Here is a 14,175-nt window from a genome sequence, read left to right as displayed (position 1 = left end):
ATTCCATAGCTTCATTTGCAGTTATTTCTATTGCTTGTGTCTTCTGGGTTATTTTTATTATTATTATTGATCTTTAATAATGTCAAAGGCTTTTTGCCATTCTACAAGTAAGCAGGCAAAAAGATTTTGTACTTTGACATTAACTGCTTGCATCTTCGCTGTTTCAGGAGCTATATTTCCTAGTCCAGATTTTCCTCTCTGGTTGGCCATTTTGTCCCGACAAAATAGCAAGCCAAAAAGAGAGGACTCACAGTTCTGGAGGATGTTGTTTGCTGCTTTCATTTGCAAAATCAAATATATATTTAGAAAGATTTAAAGTTCAGGTTAATCTGTTGACATCAGTTGCAAAGAATTGGTGGGGTGATATATGTTTCTTTGGGCTGTTCAGTGCACACATGCCCCTAGCAGATATTTTCACCTAAGTTTGATTTCACCTGAGTTGGTGACGCTCATTCGACAACAATAAGAAACTGCGCCTTCAGTGTCATTGCCCCAGGTCTGTGGAGCACTCTGCCAGTATAGATTCAGCAGGTGCCTTCTGTGTCAACTTTTAAATGCTTCCTGAAAATCTTTTCTATTCTATGCAGACAGTTAAGAATACAGTGGTACCTCGGGTTAAGAACTTAATTCATTCTGCAGGTCCATTCTTAACCTGAAATTGTTCTTAACCTGAGGTACCACTTTAGCTAATGGGGCCTCCTGCTGCTGCCACACAATTTCTGTTCTCATCCTGAAGCAAAGTTCTTAACCTGAGGTACTATTTCTGGGTTAGCGGAGTTTGTAACCTGAAACGTCTGTAACCTGAAGCGTCTGTAACCCGAGGTACCACTGTACATCTTACCACAATAGTTACCTCATTTCCAATTTTAACTTTTTTTGTATGGTTTTTACTGTATAGTTTTTTAAGTACTGTCATTGTAAAGCACTTTGATTTCTTGAAAACAACAAATTAGCTGTATGTATTCTTATAATTAAATAAAGGATATTGTAATGGGAATTGGGGTTGCTTGTGCGTAAGCCACAACTGCTGCAGACTGTGTTGTCTGGCTAAACCTTTCCCTGGCTGGACAGCCCTTACACCGTGGCTGTCCTAGTCACTGGCAGAATCCGTCAGTGGGCGTTTCCTGAACTTCTTCTAACATAAAAGTTCTTTGACACCAAGTCTCCGCCTAGCCTCCCTGCGCGGAAGCTTTCTACGCAGAGTGGGTGTCCCTAGCAGAGGTCGGGTGCTCTCCCCGCTGGTCTCGCTGGAAGAGTCTCGGAGCCCTCCCTCCGAAGCCCTCTCAGCCTCCCCTTTCTTCCTGGCGTCACGCTGATTTCCTTCCCCAGAGGAAGTGCTCTCTCTCCCGCTGCTGATCCCCTCTCCTGCGTCATTGCGGAGCCTTACCTCCACTCTTGGCTCTGATGGCAGTTCCCTGACAGATATTTTTAAAAATTGATTATTTTTTTTGCATTGCATTTTTGTTAAGCTGCCTATTGTGTTTGAGCAGTATATGATTCCTTCCGAGAGAAATAAATGAATAGTGATCTTGCTAAATGGAGTCACTCTAACCTGATTATGGAGCTTGGCGCTCTCTCTCTCTCTCTCTCTCTCTCCCTCTTCCTCATGCACATGAATGCATGTGCGCACACACTCTCTCGCTCTTGCTCTCTTTAAGTAAAAAGTAGTAAGTGAAGATCCTGTGTTAGCGATTTGTTGCTTTATTATTTGCCATGCAGGCAAGGAGATTCTACAGCAATAGAGGAGTTAGGAAAAGAACAGAAGAGGGGGAAATGAGATGGCCCCCAGTGAAACCACTGGAAATGTCTGATAGTCAAAGAGACAACAAGAGGGGTGGACAACAAGAGGGGTAAACCACATTAAAGGAGGAAGGTACATAGGTTGCAGCGCTGAGCTCAGCAAGGTGAGCGCAGGGAGTGGTCCGAGAATCCATTGCTCATGGTAGTGGCGGCGGCGATGCCTTGCACTGGTGTTCTTCAGCACTTGCATTCCATCAGGGAGCGACTTGGGTTGTCACGGAAGGAATCCAGAGGAGCACGTGGAATTGCAGCAGGAGGGGCAGGGGTAGCAGGGGGGGCAGCGGCACTGACTGCAAGAGCAGTGGCACCAGGCGTACTGGTCTCAGCATCTTGGGTATCGGCAGCAGCTTCAACAGGAGGGGCGGCAGCTCTGCCTGCATCAGCATCAGGGGCAGCATCAGTGTCCACAGCAGCAGGGGAGGGGTAGCAGGTGTAGAAGCAACAGTGCCCGCAACAGCAAGGGTGGCAGCAGCACTGGTGGCAGCAGCAAGGGCAGCAGCAGCAGCAAGGGCAGCCACAGCAGGGGCAGCAGCACTGGTGGCAGCAGCAATGCTGGCAGCAGCAGGGGCAGCAGCAGGGCTGCTGGCAACAGCAAGGGGAGCAGCAGCACTGGTGGCAGCAGCAGGGGGAGCCGCAATGGGGACAGCAGCACTGGTGGCAGCAGCAATGCTGGCAGCAGCAGGGGGAGCAGCAGCACTGGTGGCAACAGCAGGGGGAACAGCAGCAGTGGTGGCAACAGCAGGGGCAGCAGCAGCACTGGTGGCAACAGCAGGGGGAACAGCACGACATCTTTGCAATGGGGAAGGGAGGTGCAACTGAAAGAAATGAACCAGTCAGACACATCAAATTCCTCATATGCTGAAAGAAAGAGGTGGTTTCTCTCTGCCAGATTTGAGACTATATTATGAAGCGCCCTGTCTATGTTGGTTAAGGGATTGGATATTGTCGGCTGCCATTGTCCAAGGTTTTGATCTGATGTCTCCATGGCTATCCATCTAGAGCAGTGTTTCCCAGCCTTGGGTCCCCAGTTGTTTTTGGTCAACAATTCCCATCATCCCTGATCACTGGGCTTGCTAGCTAGAGGTGTTGGGATTTGTAGTCCAAAAGCAGTTGGAGACCCAAGGCCAGGAAACACTGAGGTAAAGCCTTCTTCTTGAGAACCAATGTGGAAGCACAGAATCTGGATTTTTGCCTGGTTATACCCTGGGCTATTTCCCACATTATGTGGGAAGAGAACCAGGGTCAATAACAATCGTAAAACCAATAGTGTAAGCCTTTGAGCAACCAGGATTATTGGAGTGCTGCTCAAGATCTTAGTTCTCCTGCAATCAAGGAAACCTCAGTACTAAACAAACCTTGCTATGAGACTCACCTTCTTCAACAGGTGTTGGTATGGATGTTGGATCCAGTGAGTGAATGAATCTCTCCTGGATGGTGGGACTTTTTATACATCTCGGTGCATCCTTCCTCAATGAGTGAGGCTCTACTTAAGAATGACTAGGCTTTCATTAAAGTTCAGCAGTTGGCCTCTGTCACACCGACATCCAATGTGTCATCTTTGACTGTGTTCACATCCTTCATTTTAAACTGTATGTAATTAAAGCTATTTCCCAGTAGCAAATCTTTAATTCCTACCCTTCAGTTCTCACAGCAGTGCTTCAAAATGAATTACATTGAGATGAATGGAGATCATGTGAATTTCCTCCCGTGATATAGTGCCTAAGGATTTCAGACTTGCTGCTGGGGAGCATGGAAATCTTTTTATAAAGCTAGTTATCTATATTTTTTTCTTTCTTTGTATTACACATGGCACATATAAGGCACCTGTGGATATTGAATATCAGACCACGACCTGATAAACCAGGGTTCAGTTCCCCATTTGGTTATGAAGCTTGCTGGCTTGACCTTGGGCCAATCACTGCCTCTCAGCCTGAACTAACTGAGGAGTGAGACATGCCTCTGAGGAACCATGCAGGACACCTTGAGCTCCTTGAAGAAAAGGGTGGGATATACATGCAACCTAGACAGCATCTTAAAAAGCAGAGACATCACCTTGCCAACAAAGGTCCGTATAGTTAAAGCTATGGTTTTCCCAGTAGTGATGTATGGAAGTGAGAGCTGGACCATAAAGAAGGCTGATCGCCGAAGAGTGGATGCTTTTGAATTATGGTGCTGGAGGAGACTCTTGAGAGTCCCATGGACTGCAAGAAGATCAAACCTCTCCATTCTGAAGGAAATCAGCCCTGAGTGCTCACTGGAAGGACAGATTGTGAAGCTCCAATACTTTGGCCACCTCCTGAGAAGAGAAGACTCCCTGGAAAAGACCCTGATGTTGGGAAAGATGGAGGCCACAAGGAGGAGGGGACGACAGAGGACGAGACGGTTGAACAGTGTTCTCGAAGCTACCAGCATGAGTCTGACCAAACTGCGGGAGGCAGTGGAAGACAGGAGTGCCTGGCGTGCTCTGGTCCAGGGGGTCATGAAGAGTCGGACACAACTAAACGACTAAGCAACAACAACAGCATACATGCAACAAACAGAAAAGTGTTTTTCGTATGTCAAAAAGTATGGTGGACCCAGATCACTATTCTTCTACTTTGCAGTTGTAGCATGTATCTAATAGCTTTGCAAATATTTGCGATGAGATGGATTAACGTAGGAACATCACACGTGTTCCTCACAATGGTCAAGAGCCTAAGGGTTTTATTAATGAAAAATCTCCTGACTTCTCACCAGTTGTCTCCAGGGGTCATCTGTTTCACAGTAATAAATTTAATGAACGGCTGAACACACGGGAATGGCATGTCTCACTTAAAACAAATAAGAGAGAGAGAATGTAACCATTGTAAGACTGGACATGGGTTGAGCAATTAAGAAGGGATTTTAAGATCCAGCGCATGGCTTTTAAAAGCACATGATTAAATCAAATAAACAAGTAATATTCAGTGTTATGTTGGAGGGGATGCCAGGAAACAGGGAATTATGTTCACATGTGGTGGGGGTGTAAATATGTACAATTGTTTTGGCAAAGGGTGTTTAAGGAGATAACAGAAATCACTGGGTTAAAGCTGACCAAAAATCCAGAGGTAGCATTGTTAACAATTTACAATGGGGTGGAAGATACATAGGCTATGAAGGACTTGCTCACAAATTTACTGACAGCTGCACGAATTATTATAGCTAGGAAGTGGAAGGGGCAAGCAGAATAAAAAATGGAAGAATGGTATATAGAGGTCTGGGATATAGCTATTAATGATAAATTAACTTGATATGGAGGGTGTTTGTTGAATTTGTATTGTTAAAATGGAAAGGGGTCAAACCATCGCAAGTGGTATTGAAATTTGAGATGTTTGATAGTTACAATGGAATGGTCTCAGTGGTGGGGTACATATTTTTATTCTTATTTATTTATGATTATTACTTCGTCAAAATAAAATAAAAAAGTTTTAAGAAAGCACATGATTAGAGGGACTCAAATTTGGACATGTTCTATGCTGGGCTTCCCTTCATGAATATTTGGGAGTTCGATTTGGTGGAAGACAAATCCATAGGCTCAAGTGGATTAAAAAAAATGCTCATTCCAGCATTGCTTCAGTACTCCCAATTGCTGCTTTTCCCCTGGGCACAGTTCAATGCTCTGGTTTTAACTTTTCATTATGACCATCTACTGCTTTGTTTGACTCAGAAAGTCTCCAACGGTGTTTTTGCTGAGGTGCAACCAAGAGACTGACTTCTGCCCATGTTCACATTCCTAGGTTGACTTCCGTTGGTCTCCAAGATCAATTCAATTCTGGTTTTGTATCGCGACATGGGCAGGTGCATTATATCACTCATGAGAGTAGCAAATAGCCAGACTTGTGCAACAGTGATGGAATAAAATCAGGCCAGATCTTTATTGACAGCAGCAGACTGTCAGGAGTGCGTGCAGGAGCCAGGCCCTGTGACCAGTAGGGCTTCGCAGGACTGGGGCCTTCCTAAGTTTGTTCTGAAGAGGCAAGGTGGGGCTGCACAGGTGAGGCCACTTGGTAACTCACTGCACCTGGTGGCAAGAGCCGGGAAGGGATATAAAGTCAGCATTTCCCTTTGGCTCTTTGCCACAGCAACACATTTCCTGCCTTGCTGTGTTTGGCTCCTTACTTCTTGACCCTCGGACCCTTGACTTTGTGACTCCTTGCTTCTCAACCCTCGGACCCTTAACTTTGTGACTCCCTGCTTCCTGAGCCTCAGACCCCTGGCTTCTGGACTCTCATTCCTGCTCTCACCCCGCCATCTTGACCCAGTCCCAGTGTCGACAGCTAGGACTTCAATCACCCATAGACTGGACCGTGAGACAGGCAGGGCAAGGGTAGGAATGTAATTTGGGCCAGGATCTATTAATCATTCCACAAAAACCTCATGTTGATGAAATGGGCCCACCAGGTTTGGACCACCCCAAACCCATTACATGGGAGTCAGCCAGTGTTGAACTTTGCTGTGGTGCAAGTCAAGCAAGCAAGGTATCACTGAGTGACAAGGGTACAGATTCCAACCAGGCAAACAATGTTTTCCCACTTAATAAAGGCAGGTCATAATTTCACTGAGAGAAAGGCGGGGGGGGTGGTCAACCAAGTGCTGATCTAGTTGAGAGGGGGTGGGGAATCTTTTCTGCCCCTGTCAATCAGTGACCCAAAATTGCTCAGTGAAAGCTCTAATCTGAGGGTGGGTGGGCAGGAAGCTCTTGATGCAAAAAGGAGCTGAGCTCCATCGGAAGCAGCCTCACATAGGCTTTACCCTCCCCATTGTAAGGCACCACGGGACAGCTTTTTCCCATGAGCCCACCTCATGGGCAAGATACTGGACAAAATCTTGCCCCATATTTTGCTGCTGTCTATGGGTCCCAGCACGAAGGAAGGATGTGGCAATGACATGCCAAGGCGAAGTTGGTTCTGAGGATGAATTGAAGGGGTGATAAATGTGACACAGCCATGGGGTTCCTCCCCCTCAAACAATTGCAATGTAGACACATCTTTTGATCTGGGTAGTGTTGACCATGTGATTACTTTCAAGGACAATTCATGCTCACCCCAAGTTTTGACTTTGTTAGAGAAATTAACGAAGTTTGGCTTCAGGAAATTAATTGTGTTAGTTTGGGCCCAGTTCTCCAATCTGTTAGGGGCATTTTGAGTCCTAATTCTGACTTCTGTGGCATTAGCTACTCCTCCCAGTTTGAATGAGCATCCCCTCACTTTCTTCATCCAAGGCATTTGTAAAGATGTTGAACAACAACAGGCCCAGGACAGAACTCAGCAGAACTCCACTTGCATTTTTTTCTGTAGAATGTTTTGGAAACGAGGCACTTTAGATATGATCAGTCAACTAGCTACGAATCCATTATAAAGTAACTCGGTCCAGCCTACATTTTACCAGCTTCTCCATGAAAATATAATGGGGGGCTTTGTCACCTGAGAACTTCTGTTTGCAAAAGAGCTTTCCTAACACTAAGCTACATGCCTTCCCTTGGGGTCCTTTTCAACACTAAATTCTATGAATAGCTGGCTACAGATTCTCCAGCCTGTCCTTAAAGCACTATAATTGCCATGAGGGACTTTGTCAAAAGCCTAACTGAAATCAAGACACACTATGACCACAGCATTCCCCTGATTCACCAAGCTTATACAGTTGTAGCTCGGGTTACATATGCTTCAGGTTACAGACTCCGCTAACCCAGAAATAGTACCTCGGGTTAAGAACTTTGCTTCAGGATGAGAACAGAAATCGGGCAGCAGCGACGCAGCAGCAGAGGGAGGCCCCATTAGTTAAAGTGGTGCTTCAGGTTAAGAACAGTTTCAGGTTAAGAACAGACCTATAGAATGAATTAAGTTCTTAACACGGGGTACCACTGTAAATCTAATAAAAAATGAAATGAGATTCATCTGGCATGAATTGTTTTTGAGATATCTTAGTTGCGTGTTAAGATCCCCAGGAGCTTCCCAATAAATAAAGACACAATTGACACGGAATTTAGTTTTAGGTTATTGGCATAATTTTGGCCACAACTTTATTGATTACAGATAGTGAGTGGTTTGTTTAGGCATTGGTTCCCGACTAGCTGCATCTGACCTCAGCAGGGCAGCACTGATGACTGGGCCCCACCAGGTAAACATCGCGGGGGAGCAATGGTCCAGGATCAGACTCAAGTTCACCCCAAATGCTCCCAGGGAGTCTTGTGTGGCCCTACCCCCAAAAAAGGGTCGACAAAAGCATGGCGAATCCCTGGATTCCTCTAATAGAATACCTTTGCGCATTGGAGGGGATAGGTGCTCCAACCCCCCCTCCAGACCACCTTGAACCAATGCCTAACTTCCAAACCTTACAAAGTTGTGACGATTGGCTATGCAGCAGACGAAACCCAAGTGGCACCAGTCAATCAGTCAAATGGGCAAATTCCTACTGGGCCCCTGCCCCAACAGCAGATGACCCCCAATGGCATAGCAAGGTCATGGCAAGACCCTAAATTTAGGGAGGGTGGGCGGGTGATCTGGTGCACAAAGTGAAAAAGAAAGCTCTACGCAACGTGCAACGGTATATAAAAGTCCCTGGCCAATTCCCCATTGGCCAGATCTGCCCAGCAACAAGGGACCACCAACCGGGTAGTTGTGGCTATCCAATCACTCCCACCCACATAAACAGTGAGGTCAGTCCTCACCGCAACATGTGCCCTCTGTGAGGAGGACTCGGTTAATCATAGAATGCTTTCCTAAGTGTTCACAGTGTGACTATTTAATTATATGTTAAATAGGACTTTTCTAGGACTTTTCCTGGTATTGCTCTCAAGCTGACCAGTCAGTAGTTTTCTGGGTCTTCTTCCCTCCTCTCCCACCCCCCTTTTGAAGATGGGAACAGCATCTGCCCTTCTCCAGGCTGCAGGGACCTCATGTTTTCTCCAAGAATTCTCAAAAATTATGGACAAAGGCTTTGTGGTTATATCTGCAGGCTCCTTCAGTACCTTGGGCACAGCTCATCAGCCTTGCCATTTTTAATCCATTTAAAGTAGTGTTCCCTTGCCACCACTTTTCCTACCTGAGGCAGCAGCTCCCTCTTTGCTCCATTTATCGTGTTTTCAGGTTGCGAACAGCTTTAATTTTAGGTGGGGAGGAGAGCAACATAGGTGTTGAGCAGTCCTGCTTTGCCTCTGCCACCCAATAGCTTTTCTTCATCTTATCCATGCACAGAAACTATTACTTGCTTGTCCTTCCTCTTCTTCAAACACAGCCAAAGAAGCCTCTTTTATAATTCTTAACCTCTCTAATAAGACTGTGCGCATTCTGAACTTCAGCCTACCTGAACTTTAGCTTGCAACTGTTCCCTACTTGTGTATACCCTTCCATTATGATTCCTTCCATTTTCTTCCATTTAGCATGCATGCCCTTCGGGAATCTCAGCTCATCTGTTTACACTTAGACATCCATACTGGATTCTTTAGATGCCTCCAACTTTTCTTAATTGTTGGTATTCTCTGCAGGGATCTATTCCGCATTCTGCATCTCAAGGCAAAGGAACACAACAAGGCTCTGTACCATGCTTTAGAATTTTTATTAATTGCCACAGGGAAAGGTTTTCTTTTCACAGAGGAGTTATTCAAGGAGGTGAAAGGAGAGTGACTCCCTGGACAACTAAGGTGATAAGGAGAAGACAACTGGCATGCCTCCTTGAAGGAAAACAAAGCAAAGTAAGAAGGAGATGAGAAGAATCCAGGGTTGTAGAAGGAGGCAGGAATAAACTTAAGACAAAGGAACAGATGAATCCAAGGAGTCCAACAGCATGGAGGAGGCAGCAGCTCTCAACCCTTCACTGAACTTCAGCAGCAGCAGCCTTGCTTAGGATAGCAGCAACAGGAACCACAGCCGCAAGATCCACAGCCACAGGAACCACAGCCGCAAGATCCACAGCCACAGGATCCACAGCCGCAAGATCCACAGCCACAGGAACCACAGCCGCAAGAGTTGCAGCAGCAGGGGGAAGAGCAGCAGCAGGAAGGAGAGCAGCAACAGCAGGGGCAGCAGCAGCAGCAGGGGCAGCAGCAGCACTTGCAGCAGGAGGGAGAGCAGCAACAATTGGAGCAGCAGGACATCTTAGCGGTGGAGAGGGAAGGCGGAGCTGAAAGAATTCAAGGGATTTCTCATTAAGCAAGCACAACACAATATTAAGGACGCCATAGATATACAAACATTACAGCTTAAGACCAACATGAAATGTATGATTAAAGAATGCTACACATTGCATCAAGGAAAGGAATGCATAAACTGGCCTCTTCTGAGTCTCCCTTGGGAACTCACTGGAAGTCAGGCTAACATATCTTGAGAGAATTCTCTTTGAGCCGCCAACATCCTATTATGCAACACATGACATGCTTGGCAGAAAAAAGACTATCTAAGATCTTGTGCAACACAATACTAGGCAAACGTTTTAGTCCTACATTGCTGAAAGAATTCAGGCCTAAAGGCAAGATCCCAACTTCTCTTTGAATCAATAAAGACATGTGTTGTAACAAATGGCATTTGCAAGAGACCTGGGTGAGATCTTCAATCCCTTGCACTCAAGAGATAAGAAAGTTTTGAATTAGAATTAGCATCTAAGAAATTACGCTTTTCTCCATGCACAACTCCCATGAGGCAGGAGAACAAGATTGGTCACCAAGAATAGGAAATATAGTGAGGCAGTTTCATTGCAAAACCGGAGCTGTTACACTACATCCTCAAGAGCTGAAGCTCTCCTGAAATCTAGGGAACCGAAAGAATGAAGACAGAACATACCTTTTTCAGCAAGAAGATTTGGTGTGGATGTTGGATCCAGTGAGTGAAGAACGCTTGAATGGTGGGTCTTTATATACACCTCTGTGAATCCTTCCACAAGTAATTATGCACCACCCAATGATGACGAGGTCTTCATTAAAAGTCCTCTACCACACAATCATCTGGTGCATGATTCTTGACTCTGTCCACATCCTTCATTTTTAAAGGCAGGCTATTAAAGCTATTTGGCTATGTGTTTCTCTCTGAGATCTGATGCCTAAGGGTATTAGCTTTTAGATTGTTGACCCATGGACACAACCTTTAGGACATTCTTTCTGTGTACAGCATGCAACATGTACTCAGGGCAGGCCCATTAAAGTTCATAGACATGGCTGACTTTGGTTTATTCATTTCAGCGCTACTACTCTAAGTAGAACTTTTGGATACAAGCCAATTATTTTTGCACGGCTCAGATGTCTGGTGCAAATTAGGCTGTGATATTCTTTCTGTGTGACAGAAGCCTGGAAGACAGTCATTGGAGGCAGCCCAAATGTTTTACAGTAGTCTAGCACTTAATTTTTGCTATAGTAAACATTTGTGAAAGCCACATATTAAATAAAAAAAAATATGGGACTGCAATTGTTCACCCTCCTGGTCAGCTAGCCAAACAGCCACAATATGGTGGCAAGTGCTATTCATGTTTGCTCATTGCTGATAAATATGTGTTATGAGGATCAAATAACGTCCCATGGATCCAAACGTCAGAGCCTTTGAGCTTGGGGCGGGACGTAGAGTCAGAAGATCCGATGGTATTTCCTGGTAAAAGAAGGTGTTGGATCACAATGAGAAACTCCCACGGCACCCATTCATCTCAGCATAATTGTTTTTAAAAACAGTCCCATAACTGCCCCTTTAATCAGGGCTGAGAATTACAGTGTTTCCAGAATGCAGTTTTAATCATATACTTTAAAAAGGGGGGTTGTGAATACACCCAGATGTCATGCCCCAGATGACAGTGTGGCACAGCATCAAGGCTTAATGCAGACCATGATCCATGGGACTTGTTATTTGATGATCATAACACATATTTATCAGCAATGAGCAAACATGAATAGCATTTGCCACCATATTGTGGCTGTTTGGCTAGCTGACCAGGAGGGTGAACAATTGCAGTCCCATATTTTTTTTTATTTAATATGTGGCTTTCACAAATGTTTACTACAGCAAAAATTAAGTGCTAGACTACTGCGAAACATTTGGGCTGCCTCCGATGACTGTCTTCCAGGATTCTGTCACACAGAAAGAATATCACAGCCTAATTTGCACCAGACATCTGAGCCGTGCAAAAATAATTGGCTTGTATCCAGAAGTTCTGCTTAGAGTAGAAGCATTGAACAAACCTTAGTCAGCCATGTCTATGAACTTTAATGGGCCTGCCTTGAGTACATGTTGCATGCTGTACACAGAAAGAATGTCCATGGGTCAACAATCTAAAAGCTAATACCCTTAGGCACCAGATCTCAGAGAGAAAGACATATGGTTCCTGTTCATCTCAACATAATTGATTTAAAGCAATTGCATAAGTGCCCCCGTTGGACAGAAGAGGGAATTACAGTGTTGCAACTGCTAAATAGCTTTAATAGCCTGCCTTTAAAATGGACGGTTGTGGACAGAGTCAAGAATCATGCACCAGATGATTGTGTAGTAGAGGACTTTTAATGAAGACCTCGTCATCATTGGGTGGTGCATAACTGCTTGCGGAAGGACTCACAGAGGGGTATATAAAGGCCTACCAGCTAGGAGTTCTTCACTCACTCACTGGATCCAACATCCACACAAATTTTATCACTGAAAAAGGTATGTTCTTTCTTCATTCTTTTGGTTCCCTAGATTTCAGGAGAGCTTCAGCTCTTGAGGATGTTGTCTAACAACTCCGGTTTTGCAATGAAACTGGTTCACTGTATTCTTGGTGACCAATCTTGTTCTCCTGCCTCATGGGAGTTGTGCATGGAGAAAAGAGTACTAATTAGATGCTAATTCTAATTCAAAACCTTCTTATCTCTTGGGTGCAAGGGATTGAAAATCTCACCCAGGTCTCTTGCAAATGCCATTTGTTACAACACATGTCTTTATTCATTCAAAGAGAAGTTGGGATCTTGCCTTTAGGCCTGAATTCTTTCAGCATTGTAGGACTAAAATGTTTGCCTAATATTGTGTTGCACAGGATCTAAGATACTTTTTTTTCTGCCAAGCATGTCACCCGTTTCCTAATAGGACATTTGGGGCTCAGACAGAATTCTCTCAAGATATGTTAGCCTGACTTCCAGTGAGTTCCCAAGGGAGACTCAGAACTGAGGCCAGTTTATGCATTCCTTTCCTTGATGCAACATGTAGCAATCTTTAAACATACATTTCATATTGGTCTTAAGCTGTAATGTTTGTATATCTATGGCGTCCTTAATATTGTGTTGTGTTTACTTAATGGGAAATCCCTTGCTTTCTTTCAGCTCCGCCTTCCCTCTCCACCGCTAAGATGTCCTGCTGCTCCAATTGTTGCTGCTCTCCCTCCTGCTGCAAGTGCTGCTGCTGCCCCTGCTGCTGCTGCTGCACTCCTTGCTGTTGCTGCACTCCTTGCTGCTGCTGCTCTTCCCCCTGCTGCTGCAACTCTTGCGGCTGTGGTTCCTGTGGCTGTGGATCTTGCGGCTGTGGTTCCTGTTGCTGCTATCCTAAGCAAGGCTGCTGCTGAAGAAGTTCAGTGAAGGGTTGAGAGCTGCTGCCTCCTCCATGCTGGCGGACTCCTTGGATTCATCTATTTCTTTGCCTTAAGTTTATTCCTGCCTCCTTCTACAACCCTGGATTCTTCTCATCTCCTTCTTACTTTGCTTTGTTTTCCTTCAAGGAGGCATGCCAGTTGTCTTCTCTTTATCATCATGTTGGTCCTGGGGGTCATTCTCTTTTCATCTCTTTGAATAACTCCTCTATGGGGGGAGGATAATATGTTCATATGTCTGTTAATAAAGATTCTAAAGCACAGTAGAGTGTTCTTGTGTTCCTTTGCCTTGAGATGGGGAATGTGTCATAGATCCTGCGTAAGTCATCTGCATTGCACGCATCTCCAGCTAAAGGGCTGTTCGCCTAGAAAGGATCAGAAGCTGAGTTCTTGGGGAGCACATCTCCATCTCACATGCAATATTGGATAGGGGGCCATATCTCACTGGAAGGGCACATGCATGACACACATAACATCCCAGGTTCACCAGCTATTATCTCTCCTTGAATTAATGGGTGTAGTGAACACAAGGAAGAGCAAGGTCCTTTGTCTGAGTTCTGGGACAGATGCCCATCAAAGGCACCTGTCTGGTATGTAACAGCAGAGAATTCTAAAAATAGGTGCTGCCACGTGCAAAACCTGATTAAATCAGTGTGTGGTAGGGATTTCCTGATAGGTGCTATCTGCAGGTGGCACTGTCTCTTAGGAGCCAACTCCTATGAAGCCCCCACAAGAAAATATTTTAGGGGGCTGGGCTCCCCCAAGTTGAGGGGCATTGCCATTCAAATGGTATGTGTGCATTCATGTCGGGTGGGGCATATCTATGCCTCCACA

The 14,175-nt window shown here is 45.2% G+C and overlaps 2 long non-coding RNA genes across 2 annotated transcripts; one reads left to right on the top strand and one right to left on the bottom strand.

Moving 5' to 3' along the window:
* Positions 1–9,353: 9,353 nt before the first annotated feature.
* LOC309330194 lies at positions 9,354–10,635 on the bottom strand. Its single transcript, XR_014151363.1, has 2 exons — positions 10,593–10,635; positions 9,354–9,936 (listed from the first exon to the last, which is right to left on the bottom strand). It is a non-coding gene; the product is annotated as an uncharacterized lncRNA (long non-coding RNA).
* A 1,673-nt stretch (positions 10,636–12,308) lies between these two features.
* On the top strand, positions 12,309–13,604 carry LOC309330620. The gene is made up of 2 exons (XR_014151520.1): positions 12,309–12,428; positions 13,079–13,604. It is a non-coding gene; the product is annotated as an uncharacterized lncRNA (long non-coding RNA).
* The last annotated feature ends 571 nt before the right edge of the window (positions 13,605–14,175 follow it).

Source organism: Podarcis erhardii, assembly GCF_964252035.2.
Source record: "Podarcis erhardii genome assembly, chromosome: 15".
NCBI lineage: Eukaryota > Metazoa > Chordata > Lepidosauria > Squamata > Lacertidae > Podarcis > Podarcis erhardii.
Note: the sequence above shows the minus strand (reverse complement) of the source record. Positions and strands in the feature narration are given on the sequence as shown.